The sequence below is a fragment of the Corvus hawaiiensis genome, chromosome 4, assembly GCF_020740725.1.
Source record: "Corvus hawaiiensis isolate bCorHaw1 chromosome 4, bCorHaw1.pri.cur, whole genome shotgun sequence".
NCBI lineage: Eukaryota > Metazoa > Chordata > Aves > Passeriformes > Corvidae > Corvus > Corvus hawaiiensis.
In genome coordinates, this window is record NC_063216.1 from 11,778,589 (window position 1) to 11,802,220 (window position 23,632).

The following is a 23,632-nucleotide window of genomic DNA, read 5'->3' on the forward strand; positions in this document are numbered from 1 at the left end:
CAGAAAACTCAGGTTAAACCATGGATGGGAGATGCTTCAGTGAGGGTGGCTGTCTTAGTTCTGCTGTGGCTGCTGCTCTTCTGTGTCAGGGTCTCCCCCCCCTCAGGGCCATGTAGCCCTGGGAGAGGGGCCCTGAGGGGACGCACGGGGTTTCCCTGCCCCTAGTCAGCCTCGTTCCCCATTGGTTGTTTTGTGTTCCCCTGCGTGGGCAAGGACCCTCGGGTCCCATGACTGGAACAGTTCCTCGGCAGAGCCCTGGCCATGCGGCTGGAGAAATAAACATCTCTGAAACATCTACCAAGAATCTGTCCATATATATTTCTTTTCCACAGGACTCCTGGTTTGATATAGGCGTGTTACAGTATCCTCGCTGTAACACTTCTGCCCAGGCAGGAGGGATCCCCAGGCTGGTGACTGCTTTAACCCTCCTGCTTGCAGCCACTAAGGGATCTGTTTGCATAGGTTGACAGTGTCCAAGCAGAAGCTTAGGCTGGTTTAGTTAAATGGATTTAACTGTTTTGGCAGAGCTGGAGGGTTCCTGTGAGCTTGGATAATGTGTTAGTCTGCAAAATGTTCACCTTTAAATTGCTCAGTATTGTTTTTCTATCAGCTCTTTTCCTCTATTTTGCCTGGTGAGAGGCTGATGCTTGAGGCTGAGTGTCTTTTTTGCCACGTGCCTTCATACAGGCTTCCAAAGCTCACAGAGTGCCGTGTTAGTAGCAGGAGGCCTGTGTACTCTCAGGAGGTCATAACTCTTCCTTTGCTGGAAACAAACTCATCCATCCATTTGTGTGTGAAAATTTCAATGGTCTTGGAAATTTTGGTAGGAATGACAACATGGCAGTGAAAGTCTCTGAGGCCAACCTGGCAAATGAAAATGGGTAAGCAAAAGACACCACCACCCAGACTGAAAAGGGTTTTATTTTAAAAAGCTGGAATTTTTGTGGAACAAGTTGGCAACCTGTTGGGTGGTCCAAGATAACTTGTTGCTTTATCAAGTGAAGCAGAAGGAGAATGAGGAAGAAGTCTTAGGTTGTTCTTTATATCGATGAATTCCTTTTATTACCTTCTTTTTGTGGTAAGGTTATTTATCTTTAATTCATCTAATATCAGTCTCGCCCTCAAGATGATCCTGAGGCATTCGTGTTTGTATGCCCCCAACCATGGCAGCTAGATGCCAATGAGGATCTGAGAGCCTCCTTCAGTCCTCTGATAAATGCCTGGTGCCAACTGGCACAATCCAAGAATTAGTGGACTTGTCCATTAGGCTTTTCTCTGATTAAACCACCACCCACTCTGCAGGAACAGCTTCCAAATCACACTCCCCTCTGCAATAGGCAGGGATTTCTTCCTTGATTTCTTTGCAGCTGGTGAGCCAAACTGACATCACACCTGCCTGCTGTTCATCTGCCAGCACTGCTGATGCCAGAGCAGCTGTGCAACAGCCGTTGCCTTCTGTCTGGGGTGAGGACAGATTGCTACTACAGAGACTCAGGAAGTAATTAGATCAAAAATATAATTTGCTCTTTAAGCACGCTGAAGTGCACGTAGATCTCCTTCCCCCCTCCAGAAGAACTGGTGGGGGAGAGGAGGGTTGGAGAAAAGAAGATACTAGGAGGGAAATAAAGGGAGGAAAGAATTGAGCTGCATCCTTGCCATCTTTCTGCTTGGAGTGGTGCAGCTTCTCTGCCATTGACAGGTTGCTGTCTCTCCACTCAGTGCAGACAGCCAAATGACTTGTATTGTGAACACAAATTGCTGAAGATTAATACTACTAAATAGCCTGGTCACAAAATCGACCCCTAAGCAAAGCCTCTAACTGCTTGAAAACCTTAAGAATCCTCTCCCTCTCGTTTCACACTTCTCTTCAGAGACTTCCTTAGAACTTGGTTGCCAAACATTTCAGCACACATGCTTTTTCAGGATCAAATCCTGTATCTTTGCAGCACAGTCAGTTTTGGAACATTGATAGGTTATCTGGAAACAAAGGAGAATGGCCAGTTTGGGTTACAGTGGTACAGCTACTGCGTTTAAAATTAGTTAAGAATGTGTTTCAATGCTTCATTAGCTCAGGGTCTGTCTGCTACCCAGGGGTGCAGAGTTTCTGACAGTCCCAGATCCAGGAATATGTGGAAGATGCCCTCCTTTCAATTGGAAAGAAAATGTTCTTTGCATCAAGTAACATGGAAAACAGGCAAGCATGAACTGCAAGGTAACAGACACAAAACTAAACAAAAATTCCAAAGGTGTAGTGTGCTTTTGTGAATGGTTGTAAATACCTTTGTTGAAATCTCAACTGGGCACTCGAGGTATATGAGGGGTTCACCCAGTGCAAGGAATGTGGAATTTACTTCTCCTCTCCCAGAGCCACAGGCTCTTTTAGGTGGTCTCATGATAACCTGTGTCCTGATCCAGTACTGTTGACATCAGTAGAACAATACCTTATGTACTCAATTTTAAAAAAAAATCCAGCATAACACAATTTTGGATACTCCTCTCCCAGTGTTACTAATGATGATAGAGATTTTCCAGAGATGAGTCACTGGCAAGTGTCGCTTCCTGAGGCTGAAGGACCATTCAGGCAGTTGTTAATCCCTGAGAATAGCTCTGCAACTGAGTCATTACTGAGAATCTGAATATAGTTTAGGGGCTCAAGGGGTGTCTCATAACTGTTCAGAGAGGTCATGATGGGATGGCAGTCTTTACATCACATATATTTGCAATGTAGGAGTATAAATTAGTGATGGCACAAGCTCAAAAAGATAGCTGAGTTGAATCCAAGTGCTTTTTGTGATAGCCCTGTAATTGCTGCTACTTCTCTTTAGCTCTTCTTTTTTTGTTAGTTTATTTCCCACAAAACCATTCCCTACATACTGCCTCCAGCACACCAAGTCCCAACTTTGGTGCATGGCTTATCCAGCCTCTGGTTGGTTTCAGTTATGGAGGATCAATGGAGCCATGAACTTGCCAACCTTGGTGGAAGTCCACGCCCTGTACTCACATCTCCCCAGACTTTGTGAACTAAGAGATGAGAGACCTGCTCTGTCTCCTCCCATAGTAATATATGCAGGCATATCATCCTCACTGGAGAGGAGGCAGAAACTTCTTTTATAGCCTTTTCTCCTGTTATTCTCAAGGGGTTCAGGCAGCAGTGTGTGCTCTGAGAATGGCAGCAGATGCAGGCTGTGTTCTCATATTTCTGGGTTTCCTGGGGAAGCTTTTGTCTAAGTGGATGCCATCTCATGCAGAGTCAGAATCTGAGTCTGAGAATGTGGTAGAAATGTCAGAGGAAATATAAGAAGTTGCTGCTTCCAGCTATTTGCTGCATTTCTTCAAAATCTGCAAGGCTGCTGAAGCAGAAAGTATCGTAGTAATGCATCTGGCAGCTTCAGCCAAGCTTCACCTCTCTTGGCAGCAGAGCTGACACCACTGGATTTACACAGCAACAATAAAACACAGCCCGTCGGCCATCCTTGCTTTGGTAGGGCAGGAGAAGGGGCAGAAGGGATAATAGTGGCATCATTTATTTTATTTCTCTTTGCTTGAAAAGCCTTGACTTGAAAAGCCATCTCTGATGAGCTTAGGATGAACTGGAACTGCCTACTTAATGTTCATTTTTTTTCCTGTTTCCCTCATACTAATAAATGCAAGTGACTATTACTTCTGTTTTCAGGATTCATGACGGTGGAGTACTATCCATGTAACCCACTCACAGTTTTTGTTTGCCACTGGGGCCTTGTGAGCATCTCTTGTAAAACTCCACTACATACTCTGCGTATGCCTCTATCTGGTGCCATTGCTGGCATTGTCAGGCTTGCGATCCCCACCGAGGGAATAAGTAAGCCCAGCTCTGCTCTGAAAATAGAGACATGTGAGAGGTGTATTCTTGAAAGGTGCTGTGCCAGAAGCCTGGTGGTTTGAGTAGGGATGTTCATGATAACCTTGGTGATCCTTAGAGCATGTTCAGCAAAGTCTACAGAACTGTGAAAAGAGACAGATAAAGTTGTCAAGGGGGTTTGTGGGTTGTGGCTTTGTAGTTACTTTTTGCCATGCAGACTATAAATTCCTGCTGCACGGGAAGTCACTCTTGGCTCTGCTCTGCTGTCAGATGCCTCTCTCCCCCTCTTCTCATGCTCCTTCCAAAGCTTGCTTGCTGCTGGCCAGGAGCGGTGGCTTGGATGAAAAGGGTGAGATTTGTTTCTCTTAGCTGGCTTTGAGTCCAAGTTGCCCAGGATCCATCACTGTCTTAATCTCCTTAGAGGGTGGCTATTGTTCTTAATAGGAAACTGCTATTCCTGAAGATGTTTTCCACATGTGGTGTGACACCTTGGCAGACAAGCTGAGCACTGGGCTCACTGAGTGAGGATGACTCTGGGCAGGACCTCCCCACTGTGAAGGAATAGGAGGACAAATTGACATGTTCCCTTTTTGTTTTCCCACCTCCCACAGTTCTTGGGAATGAGGAAGGAAACCAATAAGAAATGTTGGCATTTCAGTCAAAAGCAAAGGAAGATGAAGTAGAATGCTGCCTTCTTTTTTTTTTTTTTTTTTCTTCTGTTTTGTGGTGGGCAGAGAAGTGTTGCTGCAGAGCTAGTGCTAGGCTGCTGCACAAAATGTCCTCCCTGGATTTGTTCAGTTTTCAAATTCAGGGGTAAAGCAGTCGACAGTTCTTGTCTGCGAGATGCCTAAAGCAACTAGCCAGCAAAGGAGACCCAGCAGGTTCTCAAGTGAAATTCTTACAAAAGGACCTCGTTTACACTCACTGGATCCTCTAGCAGTAAAACCCTTCAAATGCTACTTCAAAAATTCATGAGTTCAAGTGCTTTAATGGAAGATAAGAAGAGACCTTTCTGTTTTGTCCTGAAAGAGCCCATGGAGAGTTCAAAGGGAACTTTCAGTGTCCAGTTATGCTGTGCCCACCCATCCAAGAACTCTTCTTGAGTTAACCTGAAGCTTTAATGTTTTATTGAAATCACTGTGGGATATGGACTTTCATGTGAGACTTGTAAATGGACAGCCTGTAAACCAAGGCACTAATACATCAAAGGTGAATTTAACTTCAAATTATGCACACTATAAATAGGATTTTCTAGTCATTTCCTGCTGAAATGGTTCAATATTTTTCTATGATTTTCCTTAAGGCAGAGCTAAGGCAGTGCAGAAGGATTTAAAAATGTCTATAAAAACATGAATTTATGAATTTGAGGAACATAGCCATCATCAACATTTTCTATCTGTTTTGTTAAATTGTAGTTCACCCCTTGAAAAATGTGTTGCTCTTCTACCTCCAGGATTAAATTCACAGCCTGGTTGCAGTGTGTGAAAATTCTGTCAGTGATGCAGTTGAATTTGGAAGCTTTGCTTGCGAGGTGTTTTCACTTAGCTGAATATGAATTAAACTTGGGGTGCTGTGAAATGCAGTTCACTAGGTGCTCTCTGCAAAGTGTCACCACTCTCACCCATGTAAGCAGCTGGCAGAGATCTGTGCATGATTTTCCCTGTGATCAGTTAGTCCTTATGTTTAAGAGTCAGTTTATGAGAAGTGAAGAATGAAAGAGATTCTAAATATGAATTCCTGGAGCTGTGAGTGTGAAGAGAGGTTTTAAGTAGGAGCTTTGAGTATTGAAAAAGTCATAATCTGAGATAAGATGGGAGATATTTTGATGCTTTTAGACCATGTTAATCCTGTAATCAGCCCCTTAAATTTTAGTTTTTGTTTTTAGTACATTCTTGCTTTCCCTTTGTCTCCAGAGTTAAATTTGACACTTTTTATTGCAGAGCTTTCTATAACTTTTTCATCTGGCTTCTTTTAAGAGTAGCTTGAAGGATTTTCAGGAGAATTATTTCCTTTAGGTTGCAATCTTCATTAGTTTATGTCCTCAGAGATATAAAAGCAGATTGTCACTAATGCAGCAGAAAAGCAAGTCAGCAATACATGCAACAGAAACAGGCTGTCAGCAAAAAAAAAAATCCGCTATGAAATGTCAGCCTTAAAAACAATCTAATTATTTGTCTGAGGTACAGTGTTGCCCCAGGGACAGTCAACAGGGGCTTTTCTATCTTATTCTCTGGCCAGAACTCATCACAATTCATCCTTTAGTTATAATTTGATTTTATAGTAAGAACTTTATTCCATTAGAGTGAAATACAGAAAGATCAGGGATGTAAAACCCGGAAGACATACTGTCATCTTTTTATCTCTGGTAAAAACAGAGACGAAAAAGTCTTTCACAGGTTTGAAAGAAGAGTGAACCATGGTGCTTGGGAAGTCAATCATAGGCTGAACCATGTGGTTCTTTGTGTTGATACCAGTTGTAGGCTGACTAGTTAAATGGAAGGGGAGGGGAATGCCAGAAGTACAAGAGGCCATTGAAATAAAGCTGAGATAGCCCGAAGGAAAAACTACATGCATGTAACTTGAAGAATAAAGCCAAGAGTATGGATGGTGCATTTTATATTGATGTCTTTTCATTTCACTCTTCATGCACTTTTTTTCCACATTTGTGGTTGATTGAGCTGACCTGGCAAAATTTTGTAAGTAGTGACCAAGGCCTTTTCAGTCTCCAGCCATCAATACACTGCCCTGTCATTGCAGCCCCAGATTAAAATTTTGCAGTAGGAAAAGGTTCATAATAGAGCCACAGTGGGTTTTAACACAACAGACCCTGATCACATCAGCCTGCCAGACTGATTAGAGTTCAATTGCAATCACCTTTTGCAGCCAGAGCTTTGATACTTGGCTTGCACCTTTGTGGAATGCAGTCACTGAAATGATAGGGCTTATTTGCTGGCCACTCATGCTGAATTGAAAGACATCCACAGTAACAGCCAAAATTAGAGTCTGCGTGACCGATTTCTCAGGCTGTAGCTGGCTGAGAAATAGATGATAAGTGGGGCAGCTCTTGTCAGCTACACTGAAATACTGATTTACAGCAGCTCTTGTTGTCAGTACTGAGGAAGAACTGATACTCCCTTCACTGAGCAAGTTCATGTTGTATGAGAAATCAATTGCACCCACTGAAATAAATTAATTTCAAAACACAGTCACTTAGAAAAGGAGGGCAGTTGTATTACTTGTACTGCACTTGCGAGGAGTGGTCCTGTGGTTTGCCCTTTATTTTTGGATACATATAAAATTGTATGTCCAATAACATTTGGACTACTATCACCTCTACCAGGAGTAAAATTTTGGTTTTGAACAAATTCCCAAACAGCATCAGTAACCACACTACATCTTTTCCTCTGCCTCACATGTAGAATTTACCTGGAAACTGTACTGCCATGTGGCTCAGAACAATTTGAGATGACTCTAGATTTTGTGGCAGCTTTAGGGTCCAAAAACCCCGGGAGTCATGTTTTTTTATGTGCTAGTCAGGAGGTCTCCAAAGCTACAGCCTGATGGTAATTTTGGGTCATTAACAGGGATCCTTCTGAGAGCCTTGTGTTGCTGCTTTCCCTGGAGTAGAGGGTTGGGCCAACATTGTGTGCCCAAGAAAACGGTCATGCAATTCGGAAATTCTGCTTCTGGGAAATGCTGGTTTAAGGGATGGTATCAATACTTGATGACGAATTTTTCATTTGCTTTATCTGCCAAAGGCTGCACCGATTGCTCAGCTGGAGAAAGGAATATTTAATTACAATCTCCTGGAACTTCTGTACAACAGCATCATGGGTTGGGTTTTTTTTAGGCATTCTCTTTTTCTGCTGAACCTATACATTGTTTTGGATATACTGAATATTAGATGAAAGCAAGATAAATGTATTTCACAAATTAAAAAACCCTGATAATTTATACTTCATTCTTGCATTGATGGAATAGCTGAGCTTTAATTGTCAAATTTAGGTCAGTTTAAGTGAAAAAGGCAGTGGAGTTTTATTCTGAAATGACCTCCTCAAATCCTAAAGAATAGCACTATGATGTAGGTTTATTATCCTGACTGATCAAATTATCACTGGTTATAGGCAAAATGGAGGATTTTTAAAAATCTGGTAGCATAGAAATGTCAAAGCAGGTTCTCCAAGCAAAACACTATTTTCATATGCATGAGCACTTCATTTTTTGAGAACCAAATAGCTATTATTGTGCTCTTTGTCAATAATATCTGTCTGAAATCAGTGGGTGTTCTGCCAGTTGGTGGGTGTACTAGTTTGAAAACAAACCAGTGGGAGGCACCAAGTCAGAATAACAATTTAATGGAAATTAAAGAAGAGGAAAAAAAAAAAGTAAAAGAAAACACTGTCAAACTGACAGAGTCAAGGTACAACCTGACACCCTGTTAGGCAGGGTGGTGGTAGCAGTCTGGTAGAATGGTGGCTGCAGTCCTCTGAAGCAGTGATCCTGTAGTAAAAGAGTCTGCTCTTCCTCAGAAAGTCCAATGGTGGCTGTGTAGCTCCTGTCCTCTGGAAATCCAGTGGGAAGGGTTGCCTCTGGTGGTCAGAGTCCCAGATTATATCCACAATGGGATGCTTGGTTCCTCCCTCTGGGTGGAGCATCTCACAATGGGGTAATGAGTCATGAGGCAAAGTGTTGATTAGGCTCATTAACAGAAGATAGTCCGGAGGGAGTTATCTCTGAGTCAGGCGGCAGGACAATGATGGGCAATTAACAGAAAGATAGTCTGGGGGGAGGAGGCAAGGAAACACTGCCCCACCTGGTTTCAACGGCTCCTGAGGATGGTGATAGAATACACTGCAACCCAGGACAGTGGAGCAATTTAAAGGACACAGACACCAATAGAAAGAATGGTCTTATTTTACTATGAATATTAAGGCAACACAAAAGTAAAATGATACATCCAGTAAAACTATGCACTTGGCTTTAGCAACAAGCAAAAATAAGCAAGGTAATGCACCAAATCATTACTATACAAGAGAAAGGATAGTGATTGAGAAAGATATATTACCACTTGCCTAAATACTTTACCATCATCCAGAGTCAGCAGTCGCTGCTGGAGGCAGTTTCACAGCAAGGACCTGCAGAACCCTTCTCAGCAATTGGGAAAATCCTACACAGTGTGTCCACCCATAGGTGAAGTCTCCAAATTCACCCCGAAAGTGGGCCCAGCTTTTATAAGCCCAAATCAGTAAGGCGAAGTGACTTGATTATATTTTTAGCACAGAGACTCCTGGATCTGAGGGCACGCTTCCTGACCAGCAGGGGCCAAGACTTGGCCAGACAGAGCCCAGGCCTCGGCTGGGAGGGTTTCCTGTAAAATATTGTAGAAACAAGTCTCTATTCATGTTGGTTTTGAAATTTCTTAACATGATTCATTTCTTGGAGATAACTAACTACTATGTGAAAGTTTCTAAAGGAGCCAGCTAGCATAATCGTCTTAGTCATCTATTTTTAGCTAAATGATACTGATGGTGTTAGTCACATATTGCCCAGGGTCATCTTGTAAGTCAACTTGGGTTGAGGCCTGCTGCTCAGGCCTAAACACATCAGTGGGATTTCTCATACAATTAGAGCAGTTTTTCATATACTCATGCAATGTCCAGCTGTGTCCACAGGAGTTGTTGCTCTGGTGTGACTGTGTTTGTACCTTGTGTTTTTGCACCACCTCATGTCGATTTTGTTTATGTGTTATCTCCCGCATGCTGCTGAGATGTTGCTTTCCCTACCTTGGCCCAGGTGCTCAGGACACCAGTTCAAGGCTCTGTAGCCTCCAACCGAGAGTGATTTCTCCAGTTCTGCAGCTCTCTGCTGAGCTGCTTGTGTTTGTGGTCCTGAATACATTGCAGGCAAAATGCCCAGCTTTGCCCAATGCTCGGACTTAAGCTAACATCTCTAAGTTCGCCTAAAATAAGTGGTAACAGAATGAAGCTGATACCCATGGAGCAGACAAAGGTAGGAGTATAAGGGGATTGTTTAGCTCTCTCAAGTACAGGAAAGGTTAACTTTAAAATACATATTTTTAAACATGTGCAGCCACATCCTTGCAAAGTGGGTATGAATGTCACAAAACAAGAGTGGTTTATACCCAGGATGAACTAAGCCATAAAGGACATCTATGTATGTTTAGTTAAATTTAGCAGTGTGTTAGAGCTGGTACTAATGACTGTGCAAAGTGCAAGGCATGAAGAACTGTACTCAGAATGTGTATGCATGTGAATACCACTGTGTATCTGTGTGTATGGTATATATATGTATGTGTGTGTGTACATATACACACACACACACAGACACACACATATATGATTTTCCTAATAGTATTCTATATTTATTGACCAGTTATTTGCAAAAATAATCTTTAAATTATGAAAGTGTTTATATTGGGGTTAGAATTCACATAATTCTTAATTCTGTGTTGCACCAGTCTATCCACTCTGGAGTTGTTAACTATGTTAATAGTCACCTCAGAGGGGCACTTCAAGACCAGACCAGGGCAGGCAGTGATATTACACCCATCATTTGAAGCCCTAAAGGAAGAATTCCCAGTATTTCTAAATGATGCATTTAAGACTTTCCTGGGCATCCAGGACATCTGCTTTTCAAAGCTGATCACAGTAGATCATGCAGCATGTTTCAAACCTTTTTCTGTCACCTCGTTAATGCTGGGACACAGAACTGCTTGCACTGTCTGTGCCCCTGGAAACTCTCTTGCCTTCTTTAGAGATAAGTGTAGCTTAATGTTGGTGACAATGAATTGCTCCCCATGAAGAAAAAAAAACAGAAAAGGGAAAAGTGCAAGAAGAAATATTTGAGTCACCAATGAGGCAGAACAGCACTGATTATTGGGCTTATTTTACTTCTGTGTATGTCATTATGGGTTTATTAGTGCACTCTTGAAACATATTGTAGAATAGCAATATTTACAACACTATTCTTTTGTTCATCTTTCATTGCAGAGCTGACTTTTTTGTAAGGGCCTGACTTTTTTCAACCAGTTTATATCACCTGTCAAGAATTTTCATGTTGGCTCTTGGACACTTGATGCAGAGTCTCCCCTGTTTACTATTCAGTCCTGTTTTCTTCTTCCTTTAGCAGGTAAGCACATGTTTCTGCAATACTAATTGCAACTGGAAAATGTTTCCAAATTCAGAGACCTGGAGAGTTTGTTTCGTTGGAGTCAGCAGGGTTAGCATCCCTCCTCCAGAATTTCCATGTTTTCTGCCACAGGAAAATACCTGAATAATAGTGCAGTACTTTGGAGTCTATAGCATCAGTGCATGCCAGTCTGCATCTATCTAGCTTTAATGCAGCTTAAAAAGTGCTATTCATGAACTTTCAGCTGGAAATCTATTTACAGCTGAATCAGGATTGTGAGTGAGCAATATAGAAAATTGCTTGAATTGTTGCTGTCTGAGAGGAGCCTCTAAATAACTTTATGTCCTTGAGGAAAAAAGCCCTAAGGAGGAGAGCCAGAGTGGGTGATGGAAAAGCTGGGGTGTCACCCACCACAGCACCCTCAAGCTGAATGAGAGCATTCAGCTGCTGTTCACCAAGATCACAGTCGTGTTGCAGAAACAGATTTAGCTGCCCTGGCTGGCTGTGCACTAAAGCAATGAGGGATTCTCAAATGACCCATATGTGATTGATGTATATATGGGTGTGGCAAGAAGGGACACTGAACAGCTGAGCTGTAGGAATGTCTTACACAGCTGCAGCTTTTCTGCAGGGGGCCTGGCCAAACCCATAATATTCATTGTTAGAATTGGATTTGTGTTTGAGATTCAAGATTTTTAGGAAGAAGAACATTTTTAATGTTTACTTGAAATCACTTTGTTAAATGCTAGTCATCAAAGGAGAGTGTGTATGGTGGTGTGCAAGTGCATTTATGTGAAAGGAAAGAGTAAATGTGCTTACTCTGATGTTGTTGTTTTCTTTTTAACATTATCATCACATGTAGTAACTCTTGTTTTTTTCAAAACAACTTAAAAATTTTCTCAGAAAACAATTGTCAGTTTCGTCCTACAAAAGAATTTTCTTTCTGAACGTATAGATATTTATTTACTTTGTCACTAAACTGCAGTCTAACCTCTGCTGTGGCTTCGGTGTCTTTTCTAACGGGTTGGCTCTTGAAAACGTCTATTTCGATTGACTTGGTAGTAATGCATGCTTTCTTCCCAAACTGTATGGAGTGGCAATGGTGGGAATTCCTGTTCTATGCTACTTCATTGCAGTGGTAGCTGGATTTTCCTACAGTGTTACTTGGTCTCATCCCAGGCTGCAGGAGTAAATGGTCCCCTATAAACTACAGTTTGCCAGAACCTTGCATGGCTCTAATCATAGTCGCAGTGTTGGGTTGGAAGGGACCTTGAGGACCATCTTGTTCCAGTTCCCCTGCCATGGGCTGGGACACCTTCCACTAGAGCAGGTTGCTCCAAGCCCTGTCCAACCCGGCCTTAAACACTTCCAGGGACATATGCAAGGCTGAAACCTACAGTAGAATTTATCTTGTTCTGTAAATTGGGCACAGATGTTTCAAACAGAGAAAAATGAGACCACTCATTTTTACTTGTCCTGTACCTTTTTTCCTTTAGGATTTCTAGGGTGCTGTTTAGGTACTGCCACTCTGGATTCTCTGACATGTGAATTAAGGATGTCAGTAGCGGAGAGGGGAATTGTTGTAGTGTAGTACAATGGGAACTTGATAGTCCCAAGTCATGAGGAGTATGGGCATTGCTTTTCTCTTCACAAGTGATTCATCTGGAAGAGGTGAGGGAAGAATTACTCAGGCAGGAAATCCCTGCTACCTCTGCCTGCATTATTTCAAGCACACCCAGAAAATTTCTGCTCTTGAACTTTACAACCCTCCCTAAAACAAATACCCACATCTGTTCTTAGCTAAATTAACAGTCTAACAACTAATTTGCTATCAAACATGAGTTCTCTCAGCTGCAACTCCAAATACAGCTCCTAGGAGGATTCAGCCACTGCCAGCAGAACTAAAAGCTGCTTTAATGCTTCACTGAAATATTTTAAAAGTTCATTGTGTACAATCCATCTTTGGTTTGTTCATCATTAAACTTTTTATTCTTGGTATTCTAAATAATTCAGAGTTAAAAGAGACACATGTGTAAGCTCCACTTTGTTTTTAGTGGAGCATTTGCAAACTATCCTATTATAAACTGTTTATAGATTGCTGTGTAATCTGTAATGTTACTGTGATGGACAGTCAGATCAGAGTTCCCACCATGCGAGGAGACATTATTAAACATTATGCCTGGAGCAACTTACCACCACCCTGACAGAGTGTTTGCTGACTGGAAGTATCAAAGTCTTATGAAAAATCACTGCCTTCCCACTATAAACCCAGTATTTTATAACCACTTGGGTTTTTTTCCCTTGCAAAAATGCATTACTTGGCTGGCAATATAGTAAACTTTAAGCAATGCTTACAGTTTGATTGTATTCAAGTTTTATATTCCAACATATTTTTATAGTTGGAAGTATTGCTTGCCCTTCACTGTGTTATGCTATAATTTAAAGATCTTAGGAGTCTGGCTGTACTGTAACAGGGGCCATAGGAAACAGGTATTGAAGGCTTCAGGCCCGCATTAGTTTACATCTGCAGGCCACAGCCTTTGTAAATGTTTGTACATAGGTTTTACTTTCTGGATGTGTCCTGTGTTATTCCATGGAAATGTCACAGGTTTCAAATCTAGCACATGCAGAAGCCTTGGCATGTCAGGGCCAATCAGAAATGGCAAAGTGACATATTTGCTGTCCTCATGAGGAGACAGAAAAGTCAGTAGGAGAGTGTTGAGATGATAAAGGAGGTTAGCAGGGTTTACTGTGTCACAGCAGAGGAGCGCTCATTTTTATAGTAATTAGTATTATGGGAATTACTGGCAAAATTGTAACTCTTTGTTTGCTCCCTTTTTCTCCTCCTCCCAATACAAAGAGGAGAACCTGACAGTATTTTCATTTATTGTTCAATTCTTGTTCACTGCTGGAGGGTGTTACTCTGAGCTGAAGTCTCCTTAAAATCCCCTAGCCAGAAGATGTTCTTAGCCAGTCTTTCTATTGTGGCTGTCTCATGAAAGTCTTTGTCCTTTTTCTCTCAATCTCTCGATGCCTTTGGTCAGCAGCAGATTCTCCTAGAAATACTAATTTAGTATCTCCCAACTTGAAATACCAGCTGACCTTGTAAACCAGTGATAGCTCTTGAAGATTTCTTCATCCCGGGTTAGAGTATATATTTGAGGAAATTAAACATTCTTTAATTGGAGGCCAGACTATTTACACTTGTGTTGTGATCAATCAGGCAAAAAGAGACTGGGGATGACATTCATGTCATCTAATTTTAGGTATTTACAGCTTGGAATACCATATCCATATCTGAACTCCTCACATTATAGTCTCCTTATAGCTGGTGGAGAGAACAGGCACATCCCCAGCATGACGTTCCTGACCAGGCTGAAATATCCTTTAAAGGATGCAATGCTTTGCACCCTGAATGTGCCCAGTTTTCTCCAGCAGTTACAGAACGAGATCTGGATTTTCCTGTACATTTTCTAGTAGCTAGAGCTGAGTGATCTTAAAAAGAATGAAAGACCAAACTGGAATGACAGAACTTTATTTCAAGAGTGTCTTAAATGCACCTTCCAGTTTTGGCCTCCGAGGCCACTATACTGCTGTTGCTGTGGTCATGAGTGTCTTGTCTCTCTTCACAGCTCTTACGGAGAATGTAATTAAAAGGAAGAAAGTAATTCAAATGCTATTTCCAGTTTTCGTTCCTTTACTTATTTGCCATCTCATGAATACAGGCAGTAGTAAAGTGTAGATACAAGCATAAATATTCTATCTATATATCTACCTGTTAATACTATGTGAAGTAATTCTACCATATAACAGCTTAAGTCTTATATTTATTACATTTAATTTTGCGGTAATTAAAGAAAGATAAATGTAGTACCTTTCATTCCTCTTCCATTTCCTCCAGGAGGACAAGTCACGTCACTGAGGTCTGAATAATCCTCCAGAAGTTAAATGATGAGGATTACCAAAATAAGGCTTCAAAAAAAAAAAAAAAAAAAAAAAAAATCGTGATATGGGCTTGAAAATTGATTGGGTTTTTTATAATGTCTTTAGAACTTGTGCTCTGCATTTGAACTGAAATGGGACTTTTAGCTGTTTCAATGCCTGACATTCATAACTAGATAGCATTTCTTGATAAAGGTCTAAGAAAAGTGTGAAATGCAAGTGGGTCCTGGTTATATTTTCATTAAAACTTTCAGCTAGGTCTTAAAGTATGTAATAGTTTTGGATGCCTTTGGTTTTGACTACAAAAGTTTAGTCCCTCTCATAGGGAAGGACAGTTACACACTGGTAAGAATTCATCCTTTAAAATAAAGGCTTCTATACTGTTTTTATTGGTTTGTTATTTTGGTTTTTTTTAAAAACTACTGGGTACCAGCAATAAGTTGGAAAGCCTTTTGCCTTTTTATAAGGCATGTTTCAAAACATTTGAACCAAGAAGATGTTTTGTTGAAAGCATTAGATAGGAAGCAATACACTACCGTAAAAAAACACTGAAACTTTCTGTTTTATTCCAGCAGAATAAGTTTAGATGTGTATATGTTTCAACTGACATGCTAAATTCTTGTATGAAACAAATCAAGGAAATCCAAATTCAGTCAATGAACCAAAAACCTGGATTCAAATTATCTTTATGCCAGTTGTAATCAAAAGTTCAATTCTGAATACTCTCCTTCCTCGGGAGTTCAGATCTGGTTCTGAAACTTTCTTTTGGAACCAATCTCTGTAATAGATGACTAATAAAACCATCATAATGTCATGGACATATATACATGCACATATCTCCTTTTTAACTTGGAGTATTAGATGAGGGCCAGGATCATCTTACATTTATTTTACAAAAAAGTGATTCAAGTCCTTTCCCTGTCATCCTCCCTGATTCCTCCAGTCTGCTCAAATGTTTGTGCTGCATAGACAGACACTGCAGAAAGCACGACTGCTTTATTTATTTTTTTTTATTTTTAGCAAGAAGATAAAAGTTTTTGTTAATTTTTTCCCCGTGTTCATCAACCAAATTAAACAGATGACCTAAAAATTGATGCAAACAAATGGCATCCGAAGTCCCCTTGTGCATTTTGTAATTGCATGCAGCTATGATTACAGTCCCACAGAAGGTACTTTCGCATTTTCTTTTCTTGCCATACACTGGTGATTCACTCCCTAGAAGGAATTCACACCTTTTAGGAGAGAGTGAATTGACTGGTTGCATGACCTTTTATTTCTGCGGGTAGAAATGCGTGAACTCACTTGGAATAAATATGAACCAAGCCAAAACATTACGCAGGATAAAATTAATTCTAATTCTGACCATTCTGAGACTGAGGGGAAAAAAAGAAACTTTTTTTCCCCCTGTTTTCTATCTTTTGACTGATGCCCCTACAATTTGAAAGCAGCAAAATATCACAGCAGGGACTAGAGCTTTAAAGATGCGGCAACACTGGAAGACTTACAGTGGTGCAACCACTGTTCAGGTACATACAAGGAGTGTGGTGAAGAAACCCTGTGTTCCATATTTGGAGGACAGAGCAAAAGTACAAGGCAAGGAGGTTCTGTTTGTTTGCCAGGGTCACAGAGTGTCCCGTGGGAAGCATCTCACACCAAGGAGGGGTGCTGGCTCCAGGTTTTTCTCCTCTCTAAAGAGGGGATGACACTGGGCTGCTCCCTCAAGCTGCCTAGGGGAGGAGGGTACCAGGGATTCCTGTTGTGTTTGCCCTGCAGCCACTGCCCCTTCCATGCCAGCTGTAAAACCCAAAGAGGGGCATCTTTTATTAAAAAATCTGCATATGATGAACAGCCGTTGATTTATAAACCTTTGTGTTTTGCCATCTGAAGGGCTCGGTCAAAGAGTTAAAATGTAGTTAGAAGCAATATCCTAGAGAGCATGTGTTCACAGACAGGTGCATGTTATATTGGATTTTTTTTGTGTTGTACATGGCTGTTTTCAGGGCTCCTTCCCCACTCACCTGAGGGGACACAGCCCCAGCCCAGCTGCCCTTCCACGTGGCCTCACCACCTCAGGTGTCATTGTGTTCATACCTTGCACAGATGGGCCTGAAATAAAATTTTAGAAAAATTAGGTTGACACAAATGGTTTTGCCAGATTTTAAGAGTCAGGGTGAGCAAAGGCTGTAGTTTTTCCACAGAACCAAGCTTTGTCCATTGTCCCATGATCCTTACCTCACTGTGAAGATGTCAAGTTGGTGAAGTTTGGTGTAAACCTCTTTATAAAGACCAAAGTATCTCAAAGGGACTTGGGACAGAGATTTGAATGTGGAGTTTACAACACTCCAGGCTTCTCCACTCTTCAGAGGTTTTCAGTTTATTTTCTTTTGCAATGATATTCCCAAAACAGAGCATGCTCCCCAGGAAGCAGTTCACACAAGTGCTGGCTGCAAGCCTGGGACTACCTGGCCTATAGCTGTCTGTATGAAGGAGTTGTGCATTCTAGAAACATTGCTTTTTGCACCAGGATCCCAGCAGAATAACTGGGAGTGTTGCTCAAGTTAAGTCCCTCAGCTTTTCTCTTTTCTATTTCAGAGTGTGGGAGCTCAGTCTGAGTGGTCTTTAGAACTGCTGGCCCTAGAGCAGCCAGCCTGGAAGACCCTGGATGGCTCAGAGCTCCCAGAAGCCTAAAACGTTTATGGTTCCAGCAGTTTTGTGAGGGGAGCACTCCCCCCCCCAAAAAAAAACAAAAAGGAAGAAAGAAAAAACATGCCTTTAGAGAGCGTTAACTGTTTTGCAATGTAAATTTACTATACCCCAAGTTTGGAGAATAGGTCATTTGAAGTGATTAAATGGAGCCTGATGAACATAAAAGCAGGACTCATCAGGAGAGAGAGACAAGGGAGATACTGTAACACTGATGAAGACACACAGATCCTCTGAATGACTCCTCTGTTCTTCCGCTGCATCCTCCAGTAGCTTGAGGAGGCTGGTGTCCATGCTGACTTTAGAGAAGGAGTACCTCGATGAAGTATCTAGTTGCTGCTGCTACCTTGTGGGGAAAAAAATGTTTTCTGTAAGGAAATGTAATGGAATGTGCTTTACCTCCTTCATAATGAGGCATTCCTCCTAGGTAATAACTCAAGTGTTGATGTCATATTGTGTCCAATTGAAGACTGAGACTGGTTAATGAGCTGCAGTGACAGTGAAGAGTTTTTCCAAAGTTTTCTGTGGAGTCTAAAAAATTCCATCACTCTGCCCTTTGAGATAAGTTATTTCCCAGAGCATCCTGAGAAAACACTTAGAATGTGATACATACCAAGAGGTCATAGTACTGGACCTGCTGACCTGGTGAAATGAAGATTTAAAGGTACAAGTGTAAAATAATTTGTGCAATTAAGGCTTTTTATACTCTTGCTGTTTCCACTGCCCAATATCTCAGTCTGCAGGGACTGTCTCAGCATAAGTGTGTGAAGGATGTCAAGAAGTCCCCATTTTTAAGTTCCTATGAAAGTTCCACCACACTGAGTGCTGCAGAGTCCAAGTGCACAGATAGATGTTGCAATTTTGGACTGTCTTTTAAATGTGTCTGGCAATTTTTCCATTCAGAAAGATATCCTTGTGAGGCAAAGGAAGAATGATGAATTTTCTGACAGAATCCATTTGTATTGAACACCAGGGTTTTGTGATTGATTCTTGCAGGGTTACAGGATTTGTTCCAAAGAGCTATAGTACCAAGCAAGTAACAGCAGTGTAATGCTACCATAGTCAAAGATTCCCCAAGTTTGCAGAGCATTCCTCAGGTCTGAAGTGAACTCCCTGACTTAGGCACAGGAGGGGAAAGTGATCTCAAGGCACAATTCATGTTTGTAGCCATGCTCAGAGAGAACATTAGACAAGCGATATCATGACTTTGAGAGAAAGACAGGATATTACTTGTAACTAACAGCTGGCCACCAGTGCAGTTCATTAGAAACTCAGTGAGTTACTGAAGTGGATTCTTTATCTTGGTGACCTTCCAGGGCAATCAGAGCCTTCTTGGAAGACCTTGAATCAGAAATGTTTGGATATAAGAAAATAGCACTGTGCAGCACACACTTCTGATCTCTCAGGGTTCACAGATTTGGAAGGTGCTGTACCATATATAACTGTAGAAGACAGCACTGAGATACTGTAGCTGCTGCATCAAGGTCATGGTGTTCTGGGATCCAATTAAAATTATGCAAGATGCAGTTTAGGAAAGAATTCACATAGAGCTCAGGAAGGGAAAAAAGTCATGTGTATTATAAGCTCAGTTACTTTTTAAGATTAATTTTCCACTATCTTGTGATCTTGTAATAAGAGCACAAAGTATTTTAAATGTTTGATTTACTTATTGATCAGAACTCTTGAGACCTTACTTTCTAAATCAAAATTAAAGATTTGGCTTCCATTTAAGAGCAAAGTTCTGAGCTTGTCTTGGAGTATACACTGGTTACAGTGGATTGTTTAATTCACTGAGTGGGCAACAGTAATACCTGAAACAGGTACATTTGGCACTCAGAACCCCATCTCCTTTCCTAGGAGCATGTGAGTGGAAGGTGGTAATGCCACAGGTCCTATAATCAAGAGCATTGGTCCTCACTTCTTCCAGTAGAACCATTGTGGTTTTTTGGACTGCTGCACTGTCTTTAATTCCCAGAACCTTTACAGAGATAACTAGGAGCAACACTACAAGCCAGGAGAATTGATGTATCATGGAAAGCTTGATATTTTGGATGGGGGTGTAACAGGCCTATTCCTGTCCTAATTCTCTCCTAACGCCTTTCTCCTGAAGAACAAGAAAAAAAGATTTGGCTGTCTACTGTATATTAAGAACTGCTTATATTGCTATGCTCTGTAAAACCAAAAACTACTGCTGACAAAGGGGTTGGGATTTCAGCAGGTACTGCTCAGTTCACGACCTGTGTTAGATTATGCTGGGGACTGGGGTTCTATATCTGACCTTGGAGCCCTGTTTTGCTGGCTGAAGAATGAAGTGAACTGCCGAAGTGGAAAGGATAAGGAAGAGCTCACAGTCCAAACAGGCAAATTGAAGCCTTAATTCCCTGAGAGCCAGCTGAAAAGTGGTTTGAAAATATTGTGGTAATACCAACTAACTATTTTCCTTTCCCTTTATAGTTAAAAACTGCCTGAGGAAGAATTAGCTAGCCAAGAAAGACAAAAAAAGAAGAGGGAGTACAAAAGCAAAGGGTGAAGGAGAAGCAGGAAGGGAGCAAGGTGGGGAGGCTGAGGAGCTCAGTGTAAAGGTAATAAATATCATCCATCAGCAGACTGTGAAAAGAAACTGGAGTTGGATGGTGGCTGCAGTCTGAATGATTCTTTGCTCAGATGCAGGTCTCTCTGCTGAGAAAATCTTGTAGGCACACTCATACTGCTCTGCCTCACACTGAAAAACTTCCAGGAAATGGGCCCTGGTTGTCTGCAGGTTGCCATGACATGGATGGCCATGTTTGGTGGAACCCAGTGTATCTCTGAGGCAGGCAGTGGAGCTGCAGCAGCTTTGAGTTGCCTGAAGGTCAAGTCTGAAACTTTGCTGGATGGATTATTAACTGCAGAGGTGGCGACAGGGGCAGAGCATCCCTTTCTAGCCCTAGTCTTCTTGGGTGTCACCTTGTGATTGCTTAGGAAGGAGATACTGTCACGAGCATTTCTTTGTCACAACCTAAAAGACAAATGCCATGTGTCAATCCCACGTGGAGGTGAAGAGGCAGAAAGCCCAGCTCTGTCTAAAGGGAGGCAGCTGTGGTCATGCGGGCATGGTTGGTCACAGGATGCAGAACTACAGGAGGTGTTCCAAAGGTTGGGAAGATGTCTAAGTAGAGGCCAAGTCCTCTCTTACAAATCAGTGCTTGGCTGTGGTGAGGGCAGAAATAAGATAAAGGACTAGCAAAACCAAGGCTGTCCTAGGACTAACCTCAATAAACCAAAAGGCATCCTTGAGAATGCCTTTATCTCCAGAGGTTGGCAGCAAGTCAGTGGGATGGAGGAGTAAGGGTATAAATAGACCCTGTTTGGTTTCATACTTTCTTTACTCTTTATTCTTTGTTTTCTGATGATAAAGGAGCTTTATGTAGATACCGTAGCAAAGGAATTGATGAGTTGTAAGGTTTATGACTTCATTTCCCCCTGGCACTTTTTATTTTTTCCTGATGGTTGTGTCTCCTTCCTTTCACTTCGCCCCTTGTCTGCTGGTGTGGCAAGATGTGCTGTACCTTTAAGAAGTGTTCTGTCAGAAGACTAGTTCCTGAGCTCTGGCATGTGTCAAGGCATGCCTTAAGTTTTGTGGTATAGTTTATGAAAAACTAAAATGCATTTGTGTAGGGAGGTTTTTAACTCCTTTCTGCCAGAGACACTTTACCATTCTCTTCTTTGGTTGCAGAGTGTATACCACTCAGCATCACTATAGGAAGGTCTGCTCTCTTCTCCAAAAGAAATAGGGAGATAAAGTAAAGTAGTGGGCTAGCCTTTTTTTTTTTCAATTAAAATTTTTATTTATTGAGTTGTTTTGTTTCATGGCAAAGCTCTGAATGGTGAATAAAGCTGAGATAGCAAATTCTCTTACTGTTTATATCCTCCACTGGTACCAATACCACTGCAGTGCTCACCTGTCATTGCAGTAGCAGAGTGGTGTAGTCCATGTTGACCCATAGCAGTCACAGCTTTATTATGAATTTTATATGTTGTGAATTTCTTAATGTTCCCTACTGTGAACATTACTTTTTTATTCTTTTTCCCTCTCATCATGGTCAGAAAGAAACTTGTAAGTGAACAATACATTTATACTGTAAAAATTAACATAACATTAGGTAAATAAAATGTAAGGTTCTTTCTTTTTCTTTTTTTTTTCAGCAAATCTCATTCTTTTGAAACCAAGTGTATGCTTGGGGAGGACTGCCTGGATTTTTTTTCTAATGTTTTCTAGGGACAGCAATACAGTCTTTAAACCACAGCTCCCAGCAAGAATGTTGCAGACATCACTGGCATATCAGGAGGTAACTATGGAGTTACCCTTGTGGTTTCAAAAGTAGTGTTTGATACAAGGTCTTGGATCTGTTTGTTAACATGGTTTTCTAGTAAAAGCATAAATCCTCTTCAACTTCCAGCCTGTATTTATCTACTTATATATTGTTTTAGGCCTTGAGATAGAAGTAAGTCCAGGTGAGCAGAAATTCCCCTATGACTCTGGCACTGTGGCAGGTCTGGGACTTGCTGTGCAGTCACCCGCAGGATGTGGGCCCCACAGATCAAAGAATTCTTTCTTTGTAGAGACAGGCCTGTTTTTACAAGGGGAAGTACTGGAGGGGAAGAGAAGGAGCTAGGGCTGGTAGTGCCTTCCTCACTGAGGTGGTTGTGTGGCTCTGATTAAACTACTTAATCTTTGAGCTGCAGGTTTTGTGTGAGCTAAATAGTGGTATTAGCACCCTGTATGGCATGCTGGGTTTAAATGAATTAACCTACCAGTACTTTACAGTCTCAGCTCTGTGATTGTGCTGAGTGCAGTTGTTCTATTAAAGAAGCTTGTAGTGCTCCTTATTGAGCCTACAGGAGGGCTCCTCCCAATTCCCAGTCCTCCCCTCCCTCCCGGTTAGTCCGGCAGTGCTGTCATCCCTCTCCATGGCCAGTGGCAAGCAGTCTCTGCTGCTGAGCCACTCTGGGAGCAGTGCTGTATTGTGACAACTCTTTACCAGGGGTTGCAGAAGCACAGCTGCAGCACAAGCCCTTCTGAGGAGCTCTCTCTTCTGCATTGCCCTCTGCCCACTCAGGCCCCAGGAATGCCCAGCTGCCTCTTCCCTGCAGCATCCACTCATTCCTTTGCTGGAATGAGAAACAGAGGTCCAGGATCTCCTGATGTCTCTGCCACCTGCTCATGGGGTGGCCTGGGCAAGTCACACCACCTCTCTCTTCTTCACTCTTAATGCTGAAGTGCAGATTTGTCTTCTGCCTTCATACCCAAGAGCTGCCTAGGCCAAGTTAATGAATGACATGAAGTCAAGCATGTCTGTGGACTCACAGCACGATATAAATATGAGCTATTACTCTGCAATTGTGGGTAGAGGTAGCCCTTGTTGAAAATTATTTATTTTATCATAAATCAACATTTGATTGGGTGTAATCATAGGAAGGAGAAAGGAGTGTAGAGAAAGCCTGTCTCCATTACAAATTTTTCAGGAGATTGGAATGCTGTCTCACCCATGTTTTTGGTGCATGCATTGACTCTGAGTCAACTGGTTACTGAGATTGATGGGGTGGCATATAAATAGAATGGCGTCTACAGGTGTAGTATTTCACCGTACAGAGGGAGCCAAAAAGTTAAAAGGGTTTAATCCAGTATAATAACATTTTGCAAAACCTATCAAATTCAAAGAAAGTGAGAAGCAGAAAAGCAACTGAGCTAGGTGGAAAATGAAATTAGAGGGAATTATATTGCCACTTATTTATCTAACTAGTTTTTTCACTTAACAGGGCAGACAAACATTTGTGTACCCCTGATCTCCCCAGCTGTATTGTCCACAGAAATGGAGTGCCCTTCATCCTGTTTGGACAAAGCAGTGTTCTGCTGGAGTTGTGCTTGCTCCCTCATTTGTATGCTGTAGAAGACATCTCATCCCTTAAAATACGGCTACATATATATATATATATATATGTATATGTAGTTGTGTTTGT

General features: G+C 41.6%; 1 protein-coding gene across 4 annotated transcripts in view; it reads left to right on the plus strand.

Moving 5' to 3' along the window:
* The window catches only part of PRR5 (proline rich 5), a 105,099-nt gene that overhangs the window by 22,778 nt on the left and 58,689 nt on the right, over positions 1-23,632 (plus strand). For 2 of the 4 annotated variants that reach the window (XM_048301557.1, XM_048301560.1), the window contains exon 2: positions 10,849-10,987. The exons of 1 other annotated variant lie outside the window; for it this stretch is intronic. The gene's annotated coding sequence lies outside the window, so the exon portion shown is untranslated. Of the gene's footprint in view, positions 1-10,848; positions 10,988-21,891; positions 21,961-23,632 lie in introns of those variants that run through there. One more of the 4 variants, XM_048301559.1, reaches the window with a different exon arrangement.